The following is an 18,918-nucleotide window of genomic DNA, read 5'->3' on the forward strand; positions in this document are numbered from 1 at the left end:
AGCAGGCACCGGTCTGGCCGGTTCCAGACGCAGCGGAAGGCGCTGAGGGACAAGGGCCCTGTGTCCAGCACCCACCCTCCCCCTTCCCCCAGGCCAGGCCCATGGAGACCTGGCCCAGCCAGGCCCCATCTCGCTGCCAAGGGACCCATCCGGCCACCCACACAAACTGACCGAGCCCCTACAATGGGCGCCCAGCAGCGGACAAGACAGACGCAGCTCCTGCTGCCTGCAAAGTGACCTTTGGTGTGGGAAGGCCACCAAAACACAGGGGAATCAATCCACTGGGGGACTTCACACAGCAAGTGGGGTGTGAGCAAGGAGGGAGCGTGCCAGGGGGGCGAGAAGGGCGGTGAAGGCAGCAGGACCCACGCAGGCCTTGGGGGCCCCTGGGTTTATTCTCCAAGGGGGAGGCAAGGCCCGGAACGCCGGGCACCGAAGAGTGTCCTCCTTCAGACAGGGTCCCTCTGGCTGCAGCACAGGGGACAGACCTCAGGGACAAGAATGGATTCAGAGCCCGGGAAGAGGCTAGAGCACACATCTAAGCCAGATGGCGGCAGAGGGGGGCGGATCACAGTGCCCGGTCGGGCATCACCGTCTTTTGTTTGTTTGTTTGTTTGTTTTAAGTTCATTCCTTTATTTTGAGAGAGAGGGGGAAAAAAATAAAAAGAGTGAGCTTGTGTGAGCAGGGGAGGGGCGCAGAGAGAAAGAGAGAGAGAGAATCCCAAGCAGGCTTCATGCTGTCCGTCACAGAGCCCGATGTGGGGCTCGATCCCATGAACTGTGGGACCATGACCTGAGCTCAATGAAATCAAGAGTCGGACGCTTCACCGACTGAGCCACCCGGGCGCCCCTGTTTTTGTCGTCACTGATACGAAAGCAGAGAGGGTCTCCAGGGCAATCAGCATCGTCACCATGATTGCAGAAAGAGCCCGGAACAAAGTGGCCCAGCCAACAACAGCACAGGACTGCTCTGACTGTCACCGTGCTCGAGAGGCACCGTCCCCACCGGGAACGTCTCAGAAACGTACAGGGAGGATGCTGGCTGTCCTTGGTCGGGCCCTCGGCCAGCGAAACGGGCCCACGCCATGAAAGTCACCCTCCCCACTCAATTTTCAAATGACCTGGCCATTTAAAAAACCTACCAGAACCAATCCAAATACTAGCTGGTTTAAAAAAAAAAAAAAAAAAGTCACTTTCATGTGTTTCCAGTACTGAAACCCTTCTGATCTCACTTCTCTCGAATCTGCACTTACTCATTCTGAGAGGGACACAGCAGTTCCTTACTTTTATTTCCCTTTATACTACAATTGGGGCATCACACGGATTTTTCGTGTTGTTGTTGTTAAACTCTGTGTAAAGTCAAGGCTGTATGAAGGAGGCGTTTCAGTGCCTAAGAGCAAAAGGGAATTTTTCCGTGGACATGCTGTAAATATTGTTGCGGGGGCTGGGGGGAAGCGGGGTGCTGTGTGGCCCTGGGAAAGTTAACTGACCTCTCTGAGCTGTAGCTGTTTGCCTGTAACTGGGGGAAAGTGATCATCACCCCTAGCTCATGAGATTGAAAGGGTCAAATGAAAGGCTGTGGCGTGGGCTTTGCCACTATCAGCCCAGCATCAAAAGCACGCAGTCCTAACCCGCAGCTGAAGGGGGCTGAAGGCAGGTGAGGGCAAAAGCCCCCAGCGCAGGCCCCAGCGGGGCGAAGAGTGGCGGATAAAATCCTGAACTCCCTGCCTGGGCCAGGTGGCTCCTCGCCTGGCTTTCATGTCTAGGAGATAAGCTGCCTGCTCAAGTTCATGTTCGGATCAAATGAACCCACTTAATCGCCTTAGGGATCTCCACTGAGCCGGCTCCTTATAGGCCTGGGGGGGAGGGCGGCCGAGCTCCCTTCCACCGAAACCCCCACCCACGTGGCCAGGCACAGAGGGGACGCCGTGGACGCTCCACCCGCACACCCCACTCCTGCCCAGCTGGCTGCGATGACCCAAGGGCAGATGCCTGCACACTGGCCTGCAGCGTCTGTGCTCCCCGTCACAAAGCACACGCTGTGTGCGTGTGCCTGAGCAAAGAACTCGCTAATCCCCATGGCAACCCACGAGGTTAAGTGCTACCACAAACACCACTCTCCAGATGGGGAAACTGAGAGCTAGAAAGGAAACAGCCAGCCCGAGGTGACGGGGCTCCTCAGACGGTCACCTGCAACCCTCAGGACAACCTTGGCCCCATTTCACAGAGGGGGAGACCAAGGGAGGAACGGGCCTTGAGTCACCACCATGTCCCAGTGCCAAGCAGGGGCGAGAAGGAGGCCACATGCCCGCCTTGTTCCCGGACGAGTCCCAGCACCTAGGACAGCTCCCAGCACACAGTAGGTATTTCACGAAAGCATCCGAATGAGGAAAAACTACACGTTGGACACAGACGCCAAGGAAAACCCTCCTGGGGCCTCTGTGCCTTCCAGACAGTCCTCTCTGAGGCCCCGTCATGTGCCACAGGGGTCCTGGGGGGAGGGGGTGACTGTGCCCCCCAGAAGTCATTTCCGGCTGCCCCAATGGGTGGGGAGTATCACCGACTGCCTGGGTAGAGACCAAAGATGCTGTTAGACACCTTCTGATGAACAGGACAGCCCCTGTAGGTCAGAACCCCACCGTACCGCATGGCTTCAAGCACCAATTGAGCACCTGCTGTGTACCCGGCTGCACAAAAACCCTGCAAGGAGGCAAGGCCACAGGGCTCTGAGGGGAGAGGTTCCACGGGCCGTGTCACACAGCTACTGCAGGGCAGCGGCGGGACCCAGATCCGGCTGATGTAAAGCCCCACCCTGAGCCGCCAAATCCCTGCCCGACCCATGAGGATTCTGGCCTCTAAGAGTAGGGGCCGCAGAACCCAAATATTTCTCCGCTCTCTCGCCCCACGGTCGCTTCAGGGTAGCAGAGATCAGAGCTGGCCCTTTTCATCAAAACCCGCATACGCCAAAATGCCGAAGCTCTCTCTCTGGGGTGGTGGCAATGCAGTCGGATTTTTTTTATGTGCAGGCTTTTTGTGTTTTTAATTCTCCAACTCAGAGAGGACACATTCGTTCTGCTTCTAAAAATCAAAAGTCTTTTTTTTGCAAGGCAGCTATTAAACCACATGCCCCACCCAAGGGCTTGGCCGTAGGGGGGGCCCACACCCCAAAGCAGAGAGGGTCGGCCGGTGCAGCCCCCCCAGGCAGAGCCTGCTGGCAACGTCGGGAGGAGCCACCGGCCAGTGATTTCCCTCCCGGGAATACACAGAGGAGACAAGACGCACGTAAGCACCCAGAGGCCCTCGGAGAAGGTTCAAACTCTGCGATCACCCCAAGCGGCATCTCCAGAGAATACGCACCAGTCGTACGTCACGTATCCCCAAGACAAAATACTACCCGTACAGAGGTTAAAATCCATCACCTAGATCTAACTGCAGCAACACAGTACAAAATCATCATTTTAAAAAATTATAGTAAGAGGCACCTGGGTGTCTCCGTCAGTTGAGCGTCTGACTCTTGATTTCAGCTCAGGTCATGATCTCACAGCTTGTGGAGCTCAAGGCCCGCATCAGGCTCTGCGTGGACAGCATGGAACCTGCTTGGGATTCTCTCTGCCCCTCCTCTGCTCGTGCTGTCTCTCTCTCTCTCTCTCTCTCTCTCTCTCTAAAAATAAATAAACATCAGGGCCGCTGGGTGGCTCAGTTGGTTAAGCATCCAACTTCGACTCAAGTCATGATCTCGCAGTTCGAGGGTTCAAGCCCCGCGTCGGGTTCTGTGCTGACAGCTCAGAGCCTGGAACCTGCTTCAGATTCTGTGTCTGTCTGTCTCTCTCTCTCTGCCCCTCCCCCGCTCACACTCGGTCTCTCTACCTCCCTCTCTTCCCTCTCTCAAAAATAAACATTAGGGGCGCCTGTGTGGCTCAGTCGGTTAAGCGGCCGACTTCGGCTCAGGTCATGATCTCGCGGTCCGTGAGTTCGAACCCCGCATCGGGCTCTGTGCTGACAGCTCAGAGCCTGGAGCCTGTTTCGGATTCTGTGTCTCCCTCTCTCTGACCCTTCCCCATTCATGCTCTGTCTCTCTCTGTCTCAAAAATAAATAAATGTTAAAAAAAATTGTTTAATAAATAAAAATAAACATTAAACATAAATAAGAAAAAACATTTAAAAACAAATACAATAAACATCAAAAAATTAATTATAATAATAGTAATAATTACGGCTTTCAATGCCTTGTATATTACACTTCTGAGCCTCAAAACACTTCTGGAATGCAGGTCGTGTTTTGACCCCCATTTTACATACAGGGAAACTGAGGCACAGAGGGCTGCAATACCATGCCCGAAGCCTCACAGCTGGTAACAGGTCATGGGGGGATGGGAACCCACACCATCAAAATCCCTGCTTGCAGCCACGTGCTCTGCCGCCTAAGCAAGGACAGGAAATTACTAGGTGCAATTCTGTAAAAACTGTCAATATTCGACCGCTTTTGACCTACAAAACCGGCAGAGTCCACACCTTAATAGCAAACTGCAGACAGAGCGCGCACACAGAGAAACGCATCCGCGTGCATTTTTCCAGCCCAGAGACGAGCTAGGGCCCCAGGCCGTGCAGGGATCCACACAGAGGCCAGCAGAAGCATGAGTGCATGGCTAGTTGAGAGGTGGTGGCCTCCAGGGAGAGGACTCGGGTGACCAGAAAGTCACCTGCAATTTTTTTTTTTTTTTTTTTTTTTTTTTTTTTTAAGAAAAGGCAGCCAGCCACCTTAGCCAGCAGCCCTGAGCCCGGCCTCTTCAACCAAGGCTGGCTGGCACATTCCCACCCTCTCCCCTTTCCCTGACAGCTTCTCTGCCCCCTCGACGCCACACAGCCCATCCGCGAGCAGCAGGTCCCCAGGGCCTGCTCTCTGGAGCCACTGCGGGCAGGAGAAGCTCTCCCCACCTAAGGATCTGGTTTCATTTAATTGCAGGCTTCAGGTTTCTGGACGCAGGCCCAGAGGCCTTCAGGGCCAGAGGTGTGGGCCATTTTCTTCCTCTTTTCAATAAAGCCGGGAAGGAAGCAGCGTGTGGTGTCACTTGTCTGCTCCGAGAATCTGAAACACCTGTCCCTTGGGAGACCCCACCCAGAAGAATCGTCCACGGCTCGTCACGGGTTGGCAGACAGGCTGGGGACCTATTTTTTTTCTGGCCATCACTGGGGCCAAATACCCTCACTGGATTTGAAGGAATTAAGAAACATACACACACACACACACACACACACACACACACACACACGCCAGCAAACCTGCCCTCCCCCGCCCCAAAGCTTCCGAAGGGCCGTGTCTCTGCCTCCAGTCCTTTTTTGCGTTCCATTTTTTCCCTAGCATGGCGCTTGGCAGTTTGCAGTCCCCTCTCCTGGTGCCAAGCCCCTCACCCATGGCCCCAGGTCAAGGCCCAGACCCTGAGCAGTCACCCGACTCCCAAGGTCACTGGCTGCAGCAGTGGGGACACAGCAGCATCGAAACGAGCACGATGCTCCCGGCTGCTGGTCCTCAGGGAAGATGCAAGGCTATGTATGAGTTTCCTCCTGCTGCCGTAGTCGACAGCCGTGGACGTGGCCGGCTCCAGACAGCATGCAATTTATTATCACAGTTCTGGAGGTCAGCAGTCCGACCCGGATCTGACAGGAGCTAAAAGCCAAGGTGTGGGCAGGGCTGTGCTCCTCCTGGAGGCTCCGCGGGAGAGTTCGTTCCCGCATTCCTTGGCTCCGTGCCCCCTCCTTCGACCTCAAAGCCAGCAGGATGGCGTCTGCAAATCTCTGTGACTCTGAGCTCCTGCTTCCTCCACATAAGGACCCTTGCGATTAGTTAGAGCCCACCAGGATTATCGGGGATAACTTCCCATCCCAAGGTCAGCTGCTTACTAGCCTTAATCTCAGCCACATCCTTAATTCCCCTTCGCGGGGTGACGAGTCGCCGTTCCCAGGACACGGGCAACTTCGGGAGAAGCCCTCATTCTCCTTACCACAGGCCCCAAATACCTCTGAGCCTCGAGGAGACTGCTCCTACAGCCCACCCCCACAAACCCTGAACTCCAAAAGGCAACTGCCGGGGCCTCGTGACTCAGTCTCTCCGCTCCCGCAGCATGAGCAGGTGTATGCCCAGCTCCGGTCACCGGTACGGTGAACACACACAGGGTGTGGAGTCCAGCCTCTGATGAAAATGTGAACCAGGCAGAGTCACTTCCCTGTCTGAGATGACAGCAAATAATGCAAATAACTCGGCAATCGATATGCCTAGGCAAGGTTTATTTCTCTTTTTTTGGACAGGTCACCAGTGGCCCCATTGCACATCCCACAGTCCAGCAAGATCGCTCGCAGGGAAGCTTCCCTGCGGAAACCTATACTTATCCACGTTCAGGCTCTCTAGGCCAAGAACGGTGCGGGCACCAACAAGGCACATGACCTCCGTGGAAGGGGAAGGCTTCCCAAGGTCCAGCTGACCCGCAGCAGGGCACTTGTGCTCGGAAAAACGTCCAGGGGATCCAGCCATCTTGGCCTTCACCACGCAGCTGCCGTCGGCCAGAACCCGGGGTAGGGTGGTCAGCGGGGACTGTGCCCAGCAGCAAAGCCACTCGGGACATCCCCGGTGCGGGCCAGCACCCTCCCCCCGACGGCTGCCACCCCCTGTCCAGCAGCCAGGGCCCCCGGGGACCTGACGGTCCAGAGAAGGACCAGATGAGCCCCACCCCCTAACAACATTAACAATATTAACCGTGAAAACACAAAAGGTGAAAGAGGGCAGGCTGAAATGGCTCTTCCCTGCTTGAAAGCCTTGCGTGTCTCTCTCCTGCCGGGAAATCCGAGGAGTTATACAGAGGCCCAGAGAGGCGGTGCAAAACCCACACGGGAACCCAGCAGCCGAGATGGGTCTCAAATGCCCAGTGCCCACCCCACGGCCCGTGTCCCAGTCCAGGATCCTCGGGGCAGCCCCGTCTCCTCACGTCCCCCCACACCCAGCTAGACAGGTCCCGCGTCCCCTCCCCAGATTCCCCGGATATCCCCCCCGACTAGCCTCCCCCACCTCCAAGGCAAAACCCATCCGCAGCCCCCTTCAAAGTCAAAGCACCCACCCTGCCCTCCGCCCCTCCCAGGCCACCATCCTGACACCCTGAAGACACTCTTTACAGCACAGGAAGCACAGAGGCGTCCCGAACACACGGCCAGGGGGCTCAGGGGCACAGAGAGGGCAACGAGGGCCCAAAGGTCACACAGCAGACCTGCAGCACAAGGCTTGGGGTGCACACACACCTCCGCCCTGGTGTGCCCAACGGGAGAGGGATGGTTCTGTGGCAAGGGGGCAGCGGCTGGGCCCAGGAGCCACGGGATGCAGCTTCCTGCCCACTGCTGTGCTGCGGCTGCCATTTATAGTCCACACGGCGGGCTCAGCTTCCTGCACGGCAGAGCCGGCCACGGCCCAGGAGCCTGCAAGGGTGACCCCGACGGGGACAGGGCGGGCGGGGGCAGAGAGGGGAGCAGATACGCCCAGGGCTCCGTACACGGTGGCCCCAGGCCACCCCCCACAGACCCACAGTCCAAGGGAAAGGGAGGCCCAGGGAGAGGCCGGCCCCCGCCTGTGACGACCGCCCACCGAGGAAGGCACTTACGAGCTGTGTGCCCTGAACCAAAGACACGGCCACCCTGTGCCTCAGTTTCCCCATCATGAAACGGGGGAAGAACGGTTCTGGCCACGTGGAGTTAGTATGGGGGTTTAAATGATCTACCATAACACGGGCGCTCAGTGAGCATGCCCGTCTCGCCAGCCAGCTCAGGGCCTTTTTCCCAAGCACCCCGGCCCGGCCCAGCCCTGCCCAGAGACCAGACACAGACGGTGGGGAGGAAGCTGACGTCCACACTTGTCTACAACAGGTCATCAGAGATCACCCCCAACACCCTAACTCACCCCACTCCCCCATGAGGCAGGAAATATAGCTACCCCCATTTTATAGATGCAGAAACCGAGGCACCAGGGCGAAAGAAGAACTCTGCTCAAGAAAAGGAGGAGGAGTCCTCAGGTCCTGGGTTTCCTGGAGTTAATGAGTCTCTCTCCTCACTCACCGGACAACAAGTATGTCCCAAAGGCCCCAGAATCCCCCTAAAGGCTGCCTGTGCCTAGTTTGTGACCCCGCAGAGCTCCCTTCCCGGGAAGGGGGCGTGGCAGGGCGAACGAGCCAGAAAGGAACCACCTCAGGCCACAGTAGTACCCAGAGGCCGCCTACTCATGGAACACAGGCTTTAGGTGCCCCAGGCACCCGGGGTCGTCTGGCTGTGATGTCCCAACCTTGCTCCAAAAACATGGCACAGAGAATATCCATTCAGCAAACCGAAAATGCCAACAGCACACGTGCTGAGCTGGCCGAGGTCTTTCTCTGCGCTCTCACCAAGAGAAGGCAGCAAGCCCTCACAAGGATGACCTCGCTCAACCCCTCAGCAGCTTCCAGGGACAAGTCGCCGGACTGTGCCCATTTTATGGGTGGGGAAACTGAGGCTTGACTCCTTATTATCCCAAACCCCAGGCACCTAGCTCTGCTCTGCAGAACTCACAGTTCTGCAGATATCAGCAAGGTGGTTCCCTCCAGAGACAAGGGGCGGAGCGGGGGCGGCTCCATGAATCTCCCAGCCCATAATCCTCAGCCCTCTAGGCTCAGAGACCCATCACTCCAATCTCTGCCCCGTCTTCACAAGGCCTGCTCCTCTCTCCCATCAGGACTCCTGGGCGGCTCAGTTGGTTAAGCATTGGACTCTTGATCTCGGCTCAGGTCGTGATCTCACAGTTCATGGGTTCAAGCCCTACATCAGGCTCTGAGCTGACCGTGTGGAGTCTGCTTGGGATCTTCTGTCTCCCTCTCTCTCTCTGCCCCGCCCCCATGCGCTCCCGTGTGTGTGTGTGTGTGTGTGTGTGTGTGTGCGTGTGTGTGGGTCTCACTAAAAAAATGACACCCATCATGTTAGATTTGGGGCCCACCCGTCTCCCGCATGGCCTCATCCTACGTTATTACACCTGCAACAACCCTATTTCCACACGAGGCCCCATCCTAAAGTTCTGGCGGAACATGACTTTGGGGGACACCATTCGACCCAGTACGATGGCCTCGATGGGGTGCAGGGAGCAGAGACGGGGAAAGTGAAAATACCTGAAACCGTTCCGTAGGAGAGAGGGAGGGCCGGGGGCGGGTGAAAGTGGGCAGCTGCCCGCCCCCTGCTTACACGCCCCCCGACACCGGGTCACAGGAACCACCCACGAGCCACCCGCACAGCCACTGCCCACCAGAACCCCACCAGGTGAGCCTGGCCCCAGGCCTCGGGACCCTGAAGGGGCCCCTGATTCCTGCCGGGCCCGGCTCCAGGCCAGCGGCCTGAGGGACAAGCCACGTGGAGCCCTGGGGTAGTGTGTCCCCGGCTCCCCACCTCGGCCGGCAGGCTTGCCTCCTCGTTAGCCTAACGAGCAGGGCCCGTGCCAGGCGGTTGCCATGGCCACCGAGTCACCACCGCGGCACCGGGCGATGCTCCCAGAGGGTCCGCGGCGGGCACAGGGGTTCAGCGTGAGGACAAGCAGGGGCCTCCGGGGCAAACCCTCTCCGTGGGGCCCGCTGCGCCCCCTCCGGCCTGGCCTCCAGGCCTTGACTGCCAGCGTCTCCCAGAGAGGCCCCCGGGGCCACAAAGAAAAATCCACACACCCCTCCCCCAAATCCACACCCCTCCCCCGCAAGCCCTCCAGCCCTGCCTGGCCAGAGCGCCCCCCCACCACCACCACGAAGCACACAGCGATGCTGGAGGCCCGCCCGGGGGAGGTCAGAGGTCCGCAGGCGCCTGGGCAGACAGGCCTCCAAGGCAGTGAAACGTGCTGGGAAGTCCTTCTGGGCTCTGAGTAAGGTCAGGGCACAGTACCGCTGGGGCCCCCCTGCAGCTGCGTGCAGAGCGGGGGGCAGGACGGCCGCCGGGGGACCAGGGAGGAAGCTGCTACCAACGTGACGGGTGGGCCGCCAAACGAGAGGGCAGCCTGGGAGACCCGGGGTCTCCGGCCCATGCCCCACACCCCAGGAGGAGGGTCTGAGTGAGGAAGGACCTGGGCCCAGTTTGGGACACCTTGGGTCTGAGGCCCCTTAGGGACATCTATGAGCCACTGGCAGGAAGCCGCTGGATCCACCTGCCTGGTCGCGGGCTCCCTGGGTGCACGAGCCGTGGACAGGAGGGAGAGGGCAGGCCTCGGCCTCAGATGGCCCCTCAGCCCCACTCTGCTTTACTACGTTCGGTGACGATGTGTGTCATTCGTCACCCCATTTCGCTGTTGGGTAAACTGAGGAGCTGTGCGCAGGGGCTCCGTTTCTCGTCCAAGTCACATCACATAGCCAGCAAGAGGCACACGGGGGACTCAGAGCCGTGGGCCAATCCCGGGAGATGGGAGGCAGAGAGGCTCAGCCACTGGACCCACAGGAGGGACTGAGCCCCCGGGAGCCTCCGACCCTCCCGGTCCCCCCCCCCAACCCCCACACATGCACACACACACAGGCGCCTGGCCGCCCGGTCTCACCTAATCCCTACAACCCACCCTCCAGTTTACTCTTTCCCCCACTCCTTTCCCCAGCACACAGAAACATCCCAGGGTCAGCAGGAGAAAGCAGGGGCGTCCGAAAGGGTCAGCAGGGCCAGGAAGCTGGAACCGATGCCCTAGGGGACGGGACGGGCACACCAACATTCTGAGACCCCTGGGCCCCGGGGCGCCAGATCCGGAAGAGACAGAAGTCACACTCGACCCGGGGGTTGTGAGCAGGATACCTGCTCCGCTCCGGGGCCTTCCCTGGGGCCTCCAGCGAGGACCCCTATTGTCACCTTCCCAAATCCAACCTAACATGCACATCCGAAGATCCTGGTTATCGCCCAGGGTCTGATCTTAGTTAAGACACTCCACAGGGCCAGGCCTTGGTCTCCTCTTGGGACCGTGAGTCAGGAGGCTGCAGGGTGTAATCTCCCCAGGTGGGGGACCCAGCACCCCCCAGACACACACGGGGGCCCAGGCATGAAAGTATCTCGTAGAGAGTTTTCCTTCTCTTCAAGCCCCCTGCCTGCCCCAGCACGCCCCTCAAGAGCCGAGACAACTTTCGGGAATGTGTGTGGTTGAGATGATATCACAGAGCAAGGTCAGGGCAGACAGCAAAAGAAGGTTGCAACTACTAAACTCAGGATGAGGTGGGTAAAACAAAAATACAGACCAGACCAGACTGCCGAACGCAGGCTGCAAATCTGGCTCCGAGTCTCCTGACGGCCAAAGCAAAGAGGGAAACAAGATGGGGAGTAAGTGGCTTTCCCAAAATTGTGAAAACGATACGGCACCATACAAAAGGAGCTCCAGCAACCAGCCAGCACTGCCACGGCCATGATTACGGTCTCAGGCCTCACCTACATCAGTCCAGGCTGCCCGCTGCCTTAACGGCCCCTCTTTCCTGCCGAGTCCTGCAACCGCAAATTATGACCATGAGTATCAGCATCCCTTGGCCGGTGACCCAGGCCAACAGGAGGGGTTTTAGGGCCTGCATGCTGTGACTCTTAAACTCCTCCCTGGGCCCCAGTTTCAAAAACAGTCAAAACCCCAGAAGGTCAAGGCTGACGTTAAAAAGAACAAAGTAGCTCTCTACCAGGGGTGAGGCCTTGCACGCCTTCAGGCCTCTGTCACAAAGCCTGGACTTTTCCTTTGCAGCCTGAAAACAGCCTCAGACGACACATTAATGAACGGGCATGGCGGGTTCCAATAAAACTTTATTATGGACACGGAAATTCGGATTTCTTACATTTCTACAGGTCACAAAATATTATCCTCTTTTTATTTTTTTTTTCCGGCCATTAAAAAACGCAAACACCCTTCTTAGCTGGCACACCATATAAAGACAGGAGGCGGGCTCGCTTTGGCCTGCGGGCCTCCGGAATAAGCTCCAAGATATGTTATAATTTAGGGGAAGAAAGCAAAATGCGAATAGGGTTCATTTAAGGCAGGCAGAGGGCCAGACTCTCTCTGAGGGGAAACTCTACCTGTCTGCCTGCCTTAGGGGACAGAAGCTGTGAACTGTTTTAACTGTTTCTCTTAATAAAAAAATACTTTCTTTTTTTTAAAAGATTTTATTGTTAAAAGTAACCTCTACAGCCAAAGTGGGGCTCGAACTCACAACCGTGAGACCAAGAGTCCTATGCTCCCTGGACTGAGCCAGCCAGGTGCCCCAAAATTACTTTTTTTTTTTTTAATGTTTGTTTGTTTGTTTGTTTGTTTGGAGAGAAAGCACACAGGGGAGGGGGAGAGGGAGAGAGAGAGAGAGAGAGAGAGAGAGAGAGAGAGAGAAAGAGAGAGAGAATCCCAAGCTCTCAAACTGTGACATCAGGACCTGGGCCAAGGTGAACAGTCAGAAGTTCAGCAGACTGAGCCACCCAGGCGCTCCCCCAAAATTACCTTTTATAAAGCGCAAAGTGGGTGGCAAAGAGTCTTGAGTGCCTCACTTTTTAGTTTCCCATATTTTTCAACTGACAACATCATGCGCCCCAAAAGCTCTTCCAGTTGTTACAGAATGCGTTAATTCTTCGAAAAAAATACGGACCGGGAACGCTTATGGACAGCAGGCCTCTGTGTCTCTGCACCGGTGAAAACAAAGGGGGCCGGACCATCCCGTCCGCGAGCCCAGCCAGGTCTGAGGCCCAAGCCGCCCCGCTCAGCACTCAGGAGGGAGGACTGCACCCTGATCTGCATAGACCTGCAGCTGGCTCGTGGGCTCGAGAAGGGGCAGCCAGGGAAGGAAGTGGGGCAGGGGCACCAGGCTCACTGCCTGTCGGCCCAGAAGAAGAGGTCTGAAAACTGGCGTTGGGCCCGGAGTCCACAGAGAAGGCAAGACACCAAAACCACGCAGCCCAAAGGGCCCAGCGGCGACGGGCCACACGAGGCTGTTGATTAAAATTAGGTAAAAAGTGGAATATTCCATTCCTCGCGTACAGTCACTTCAAGGGCTCGGTGCCGCGTGCGGCTACAGCTATGGTGTCGGGACAGGGCAGGTCTAGAACGAGCCCCCCATTTCAGAAAGGTTGACTGGCCGGAGCCGCCCCCCAGGCCGGTAGGGACAGGAAGGGGACGGCGAGATCAGGAGCACGGGCGGGAGGAGGAGGACGGAGGTGGAGGGGCTGGGGTCTGCACTAGGGTCAGCCCCGGGCTGTCCGGGAAACAGGGCCGAAGAAGGGGGGCTGGGTGCCCCAAGATCTGACAGTGCCACGCTGGCACCAGCCAGAGAGACAAGATACGCGGACAAGGGAAAAATCCGATGCTAAGAGCCAAGCCCTGTTCCCAGGCGCGGACTCTGACTCGATCATCCAGCCCCGAGCCGTCCGATTAGGCAGCCATCAGCCACAGCCACATGTGCCTATTTAAATGTAAGTTAATTAAAATGAAATAAAATTACCCGTTCGGTCGAGCGCTCCCCACATTTCAGGAGCTCAAGGGCCACATGTGCCCGCTGGCTACAGGCCGTGCGGGCCTAGAACACTCTCCTCCACGGCAGGAAGTTGGCTGGACAGTGCGGTTCCACACTATCCTCAGCCGTGGGCGTTATTTCCTACCCCCAATGCCTTTCGGGATAAGGAAACTGAGGCCAGAAGGCCAGAGACTTCACTCAAGTTATTAGGTGACGGAAGCAGGATTCGAACCCACGTCTGACTTCAAAGGAGCCCTTTCTGGAACTTGCCCCCCCACCCCGTGAAGAGGAAGCCCAGCCCTCCCCCCAGGGGACCCCCCCCCCGCCCCAATCCCCTGTGCCAGCCCTCCCCACCCCCCAACTCTCCAGGCTGCCCAAGCCCTCCAAAACCACCCTGGCACTGGGTGATCACAGGCAGAATGGAAAACCTCAACCTTCGGGGGCAGAGCACATCTGTCAATCACATCAACCGGTCAACCCGAGTCTCTGGAAAGCCAGCGTCAGGGCTCTACAGGGAAGCATTCACACTCCAGCAGGGTGAGCCAACGTAGCTATAGGTCTTGTGACACCATCGGGTCCTCGCAGCACTAAAGTCAGAAGTATCCCCACCACCACCGCCACCATCGTCATCGTGCCCATTTTACAGATGAGCAAGCTGAGGCCCAGAGAAGTTAAGCGACTTGCCCAGAGTCAGGCGGCTGAAAATCCGCAGAGCCGAACATCAAACCCAATGCTCACGCTTCCTGCCCCTCAGTCCTCTCCACTCCCCCAACCGGCAGTGAGCGGTGTGCCCATTTTACAGACCAGAGCACCACCCAAACTCTGAGAGCCAGGACCAGCCCCTGGGCACACTGCTCGCACACGGCTGAGTCGGGATTTGAACTCACCCGAACCTGCAGCGCTAAACCGGCTGCCGCGGTGAGGCATCGAGGACCGAAGGCGGCCGGTCTGTCCTCTACTGTTCGCTGAAGAGGACTCTTCACGGATCTGTGAACCCAAAGAGCCTTCCCCCCAGGGCTTGCCTGAGCCCAAACAATGAAAAATGATGACGGTTTTGGTCACTGCAAGCAAAAGTCACGCACCTGTGTGACCTTGGGCTGGCCTGGCCCCTCTGGCCTGTGCGTTCATCTGCAGCAAGGGGGAAAGTCGCCTTCCACACCCAGACCTCTCCAAGCCTCCTGCCACGAAAAGACCCCAGCCACCAGCCGGCGTGCGCCAGCCTGCGGAAACTCCAGGCCACCGCCCTCCTCTGCTGCCACTTTCTGAAGCCCCGTTATCCGCCCTGCTAAATAATTCAAAGCCATGTTTTCGTTTCGAAATAAACAGCCGCCAAAGCGAATGCCAAATTTGCATGAATGTTTAAGTTAAAATGAGACTTCAAAGAAATGCCAGGCCTGCCCCAGGCACTCCCCCCCCCCAAATCTTGGGGAGAACAAGTTACTCAAGTCTCCGGCCCCCCTGGGGCAAAGATCTATAGGTGCCGCTCCAATAAGGAACAGAATTTCTTTCTTGCTAACGTGGGCGCCAGCTCCACACCTCGGGTCTGCAGCACGCCCTTGCGTGATGGTGAGTAATCAATCACGGGTCTTAATCCTCGGTTCCACATCCAAAAGCGTGTGGCCTTGGGCAAGTCACCAAACCTCTCTGTGCCTCAATTTCACCACCTATAAAATGGGATACTAACAGCACTGACCTCACCGGGGGGGTCACCCAGAGGGAATGAGCGGCTTCCGGTCGAGCAGAGCCTGGCACGCTGTGCTGGCTGCTTTGTTACTGTGTTAAAATACAGCTTCTCCAAGAGCAGGAGCCCACTTGACGGGGATAAAATCCCTTCCGGGCCCCCAAGGATCCTCAAAGGATGCCAGCTGACCTTTCCTAAGCACCTCGTGCGTCCCTGGGGACCACACACACACACACACACACACACACACACACACACACCCACTCATGGGTCAAGGCTTCTAAGATGACAGCCCTCCCCAGCTCCCCTCCTGGCACCTTCCCCTGGGCGCCTGGGGCAGGAATTACCAGCTCCAGCAAGCTGTTCCCTTCAGAGGTGTCACCTGGGGAGGCTGCTGTTGGCGTCTGAGACATGAAAAGGAAACAGAGGAGGAGGGAAAAACAGACACACAAATAAAAAGCTCTCAACCCTCTCTTGTTCAGAGGCGGTGAGGGCCATGGGGGGGTTTCATTCAGAGGGCTGAACGAAGGAGAGACCCCAGCTCTCCTGCCTGGAGCATTTCTGCTTCTCAGAGACAGGAGCCGCTGAGGCTGGGTCATGTGTAGGTGGGATCCCCCCCCCCCCCCCCACATCTCAAAGTGAACCACCAAGCTCACCCACGGGCCTCAGGTGGGGGGTGGGAACACAAAACACAGAACATGTGCCTGAATGGCAAGGCACTGGGGGAGGGGGGGGCAGGACTCCTGGGGCGGCTTTCCAGCGTGCCAGCAGGTCGTACCGGCCTGGCCAACCCCCCACCCCCACGCCTGGAGAACAATCACGCCCTCCCGGCTCGGGGCTTTCATGCAGCTAAATGCGTGTTTGCAGAGCTCTCAAAAATCTTTAGGAGGTGGTACGAGCATTATTAATTGGGGGAAAAGAACGGATTATGCCAAATAAATCCTTCCCACGTGGCCGAACCCTGGCCGGGGGAGGGAGGGGGCGCGCGCAGCCCCACGAGGGGTCTCCATCCCTCACGGGGACCTGACAGCCACATTACCATTTACATGGATTTATCAATAGTATCGATCCCGGAGCAAGCATAAATAGCTCGGTGGGAAGAGGCCAGGGCTGGGGCCCCGCTGGGCTCCCGCCCCCACGTCTGGGCACCGCAGACTCCCCGGGCACCCGGCGGCAGCGGCGGTAAATTTCCAAGCAGGGACCAGGCGGGCGGGGAAGCCAGACAGCGCCGGGGACGCCCTCGCGGCTCCGCGCCTGCTCCGGGACGGGCGCGCGCCCCACCGCCGGCTGGGTCTGTGCATCCGCTCAATGGGTTGAAGGCACCACCTGGCTTTCCCCATCCGCACCGGGCGAAACACGGAGGGCGGGGGTGGAAAGAAGGCGCCCTCCCTCCACCAGATCCCCCCTTCCCCAGCCAAAGGCAAGTCGGCCCGTCTCTCAAAATTTCCAGACCGTCGGATTAAAGGCCAAGTTTCAGAACCTGGTAATAACAACAACAACAACAACAACAACAACAACAACAACAACAAAACAGTGGTCACAGTAACATACACACAAATACCTTCTTTGTATGACCTCTCTCAGTTCTCACAACCACCCCAGGAGCTTGGGACTATTACTACCCCACTTTGCGGATGAGAAGCCAGAGGCACAGAGAGGTCAAGTAATTTGTTCCGGGTCATGCTGCCGGTAAACTGACAAAAGAAAGATTCGAACCCAAGGAGTTGAGTTGCAGAGTCGGCAATGAAAGGCTCGGTCGGCTATCCCAGCTCACTTCTCTTCCTTTCTGGTTGCTTCCCCCAACCCAGCAAAAAAAAAAAAAAAAAAAACCAGACCACCCACGACGAGACACACAACAATGCCCTGGGACGCCCTCCCAGCTCACGCCTGGCCCTGAGAGCCCCTTATATCAAAGCAGCCGCGAGGACCCAGATCTGGTTTAAAAAGGGCAAAGTCAAGGCCACCGATAACACATCCCAACGTGCCCAGAACTCCCCCATCCAGCCCACAGGGATCCTCTCCCCCTCCCCCGCCCTCCCTCACACATCCTTCCTCCAAATCTGCAAAAGGGAAAAAAAATAATCATAATAAAACCAGTTCTCACCAACGGGGGGGGGGGGGGGGGGGCGGGGAGGAAGGGAGGAGGCTGAGCCGACAGAACAGATCCGCCTCCGCTGCCTGCACCAGACCCTTGGAGAGCCGGAGCGCGCGACAGGCGGCGGGAGGACACTAGCTTCCAAAAAAATAAAGCTACAATGTAAAAATAACGCCGGGCGCCCCACGCTAATTGGGCCCGGGCGACGGCAGCTCACAGGTACAGCCTGTCTCTCCCTCCCTCCCTCCCGCCTTGCCCTCTCTCTCTCCCTCCCTCGGGCTTTTTCCTGCAAGCGCCCGGGGTGAGGTAGGCGCGCCCCACGAGTACCCCCCCTCCCCCGCTCCGCAGGTCTCTGGGGATGCACCCCCAGCACTAGGGCCTGGGGCCTCCGGGTCCAGCCCAAGTGGGATCAGGTCTGAATTCCAACTTCCCAAACTAGTGGCATCCCAAGTATCCGCACAGCCCGGGGGAGGGACCAGGAGGCGGCCCAATGAGGCGTCACCAGCCGCGGGAGGCAGGCCCAGACAGCAGGAACACCGGCCCGCGGGGGAGGGGGGACCGAGGGGCGCCTCTCCCGGGGGGACCCCCCCACCCGGTGCCCTCCGCTCCCTCGCTCAGGAGCGACCCCCGCCGGCCCCCGCCCCCAGCTGGAGGGAACCCGCCACGCGCCCTTCCACGGCAACCAGGCCGGGGAGCACCGGGTGCCATCTCCAGGGGCTCCCCAAACCCGCGCTGCCTGCTGGAAAATAAGACGCAGTGTCACCCCCCCCCCCCAGCCTGGGGCTACTTGGGCAGGAGGCAGGCGCATGGCGGCCATGCCCACAGGTCTGGGGCGCACCGTGGGGGGCTGCCCTGCGCATTTGCAGGGCGTCCCCCCTCCCGTCCACCCCCACGCCACTTCCCTCCTTCCCGCCCCCTCGCAGGGTAGCTGGAGTTCCCCTAAGTTCCCCAGCGCCCCCACGCACGCGGGCCGCAGTGTCTATGGGGCGCCTCTCTCGCCAGCAGGCCACCCCCCGAGAGCGCCAACTCAGGAGTGCAGGGGCCCCGCCAACTCCGCCGCGTGCGCCGCCCGATCTTCCCCTGATCCCCCGGAAGCGCGACCCGCGCCTCCCCCCGGCCCTCCGCGGGGACCCCCGGCCCCAACTCACCTCGCTGAGGCGGCGGCGGCGGCGCCCGGGCTCGGGGCGCGCTCGGGCCGCCCGGGCGCTCAGGCAAGTGGCGGTGCCGAACGGGCTGGGGGCGCGCAGCAGGCCCGGCCTCCGGCCGGGGCGCGATCCTCCCGCCGCCGCCTCCTAGGGCGCCTGCCCAGGGTCCCCGGCCCGCAACTTGGAGCGCATCTCGGGGCGCACGGCGCGGGCGCACGGCTCGGGCGGGGCGCGGGCGGACGCGGGGCTCCGGTGCGGCCCGGCCTGCCCGCGGCTCCGCTCCCCGGCGGCGGCGGCGGCGGCGGCGGCGGCGGCGGCGGCGGCGGTGGCGGCGGCGGCGGCGGCGGCGGCGGGAGGGGGAGGAGGGGGCGGGGCGGGAGCCCGGGAGGCGGTGGCTCGGCCTCCCCGCTCCCGGCTCCCCGCCCGCACCGACGCGCCCCGGCCCGGCCCCCTCGGGCTCCTTAAAGGGCCCGCGTCGCCTCCCCTGGCCCTGAGCGCACCCACTCGCGCGCGCACTCGTTG

General features: G+C 59.1%; 1 protein-coding gene across 1 annotated transcript in view; it reads right to left on the reverse strand.

Annotated features, from left to right (window-relative positions):
* Window positions 1–18,705, reverse strand: part of NCOR2 (nuclear receptor corepressor 2) — a 210,384-nt gene extending 191,679 nt beyond the window's left edge. The window contains exon 1 of the mRNA XM_058691634.1: window positions 18,400–18,705. The gene's annotated coding sequence lies outside the window, so the exon portion shown is untranslated. The remainder of the gene's footprint in view (window positions 1–18,399) is intronic.
* Window positions 18,706–18,918: the final 213 nt, after the last annotated feature.

The sequence above is a fragment of the Neofelis nebulosa genome, chromosome 11 (assembly GCF_028018385.1).
Source record: "Neofelis nebulosa isolate mNeoNeb1 chromosome 11, mNeoNeb1.pri, whole genome shotgun sequence".
In the NCBI taxonomy this organism is placed as follows: Eukaryota; Metazoa; Chordata; class Mammalia; order Carnivora; family Felidae; genus Neofelis; species Neofelis nebulosa.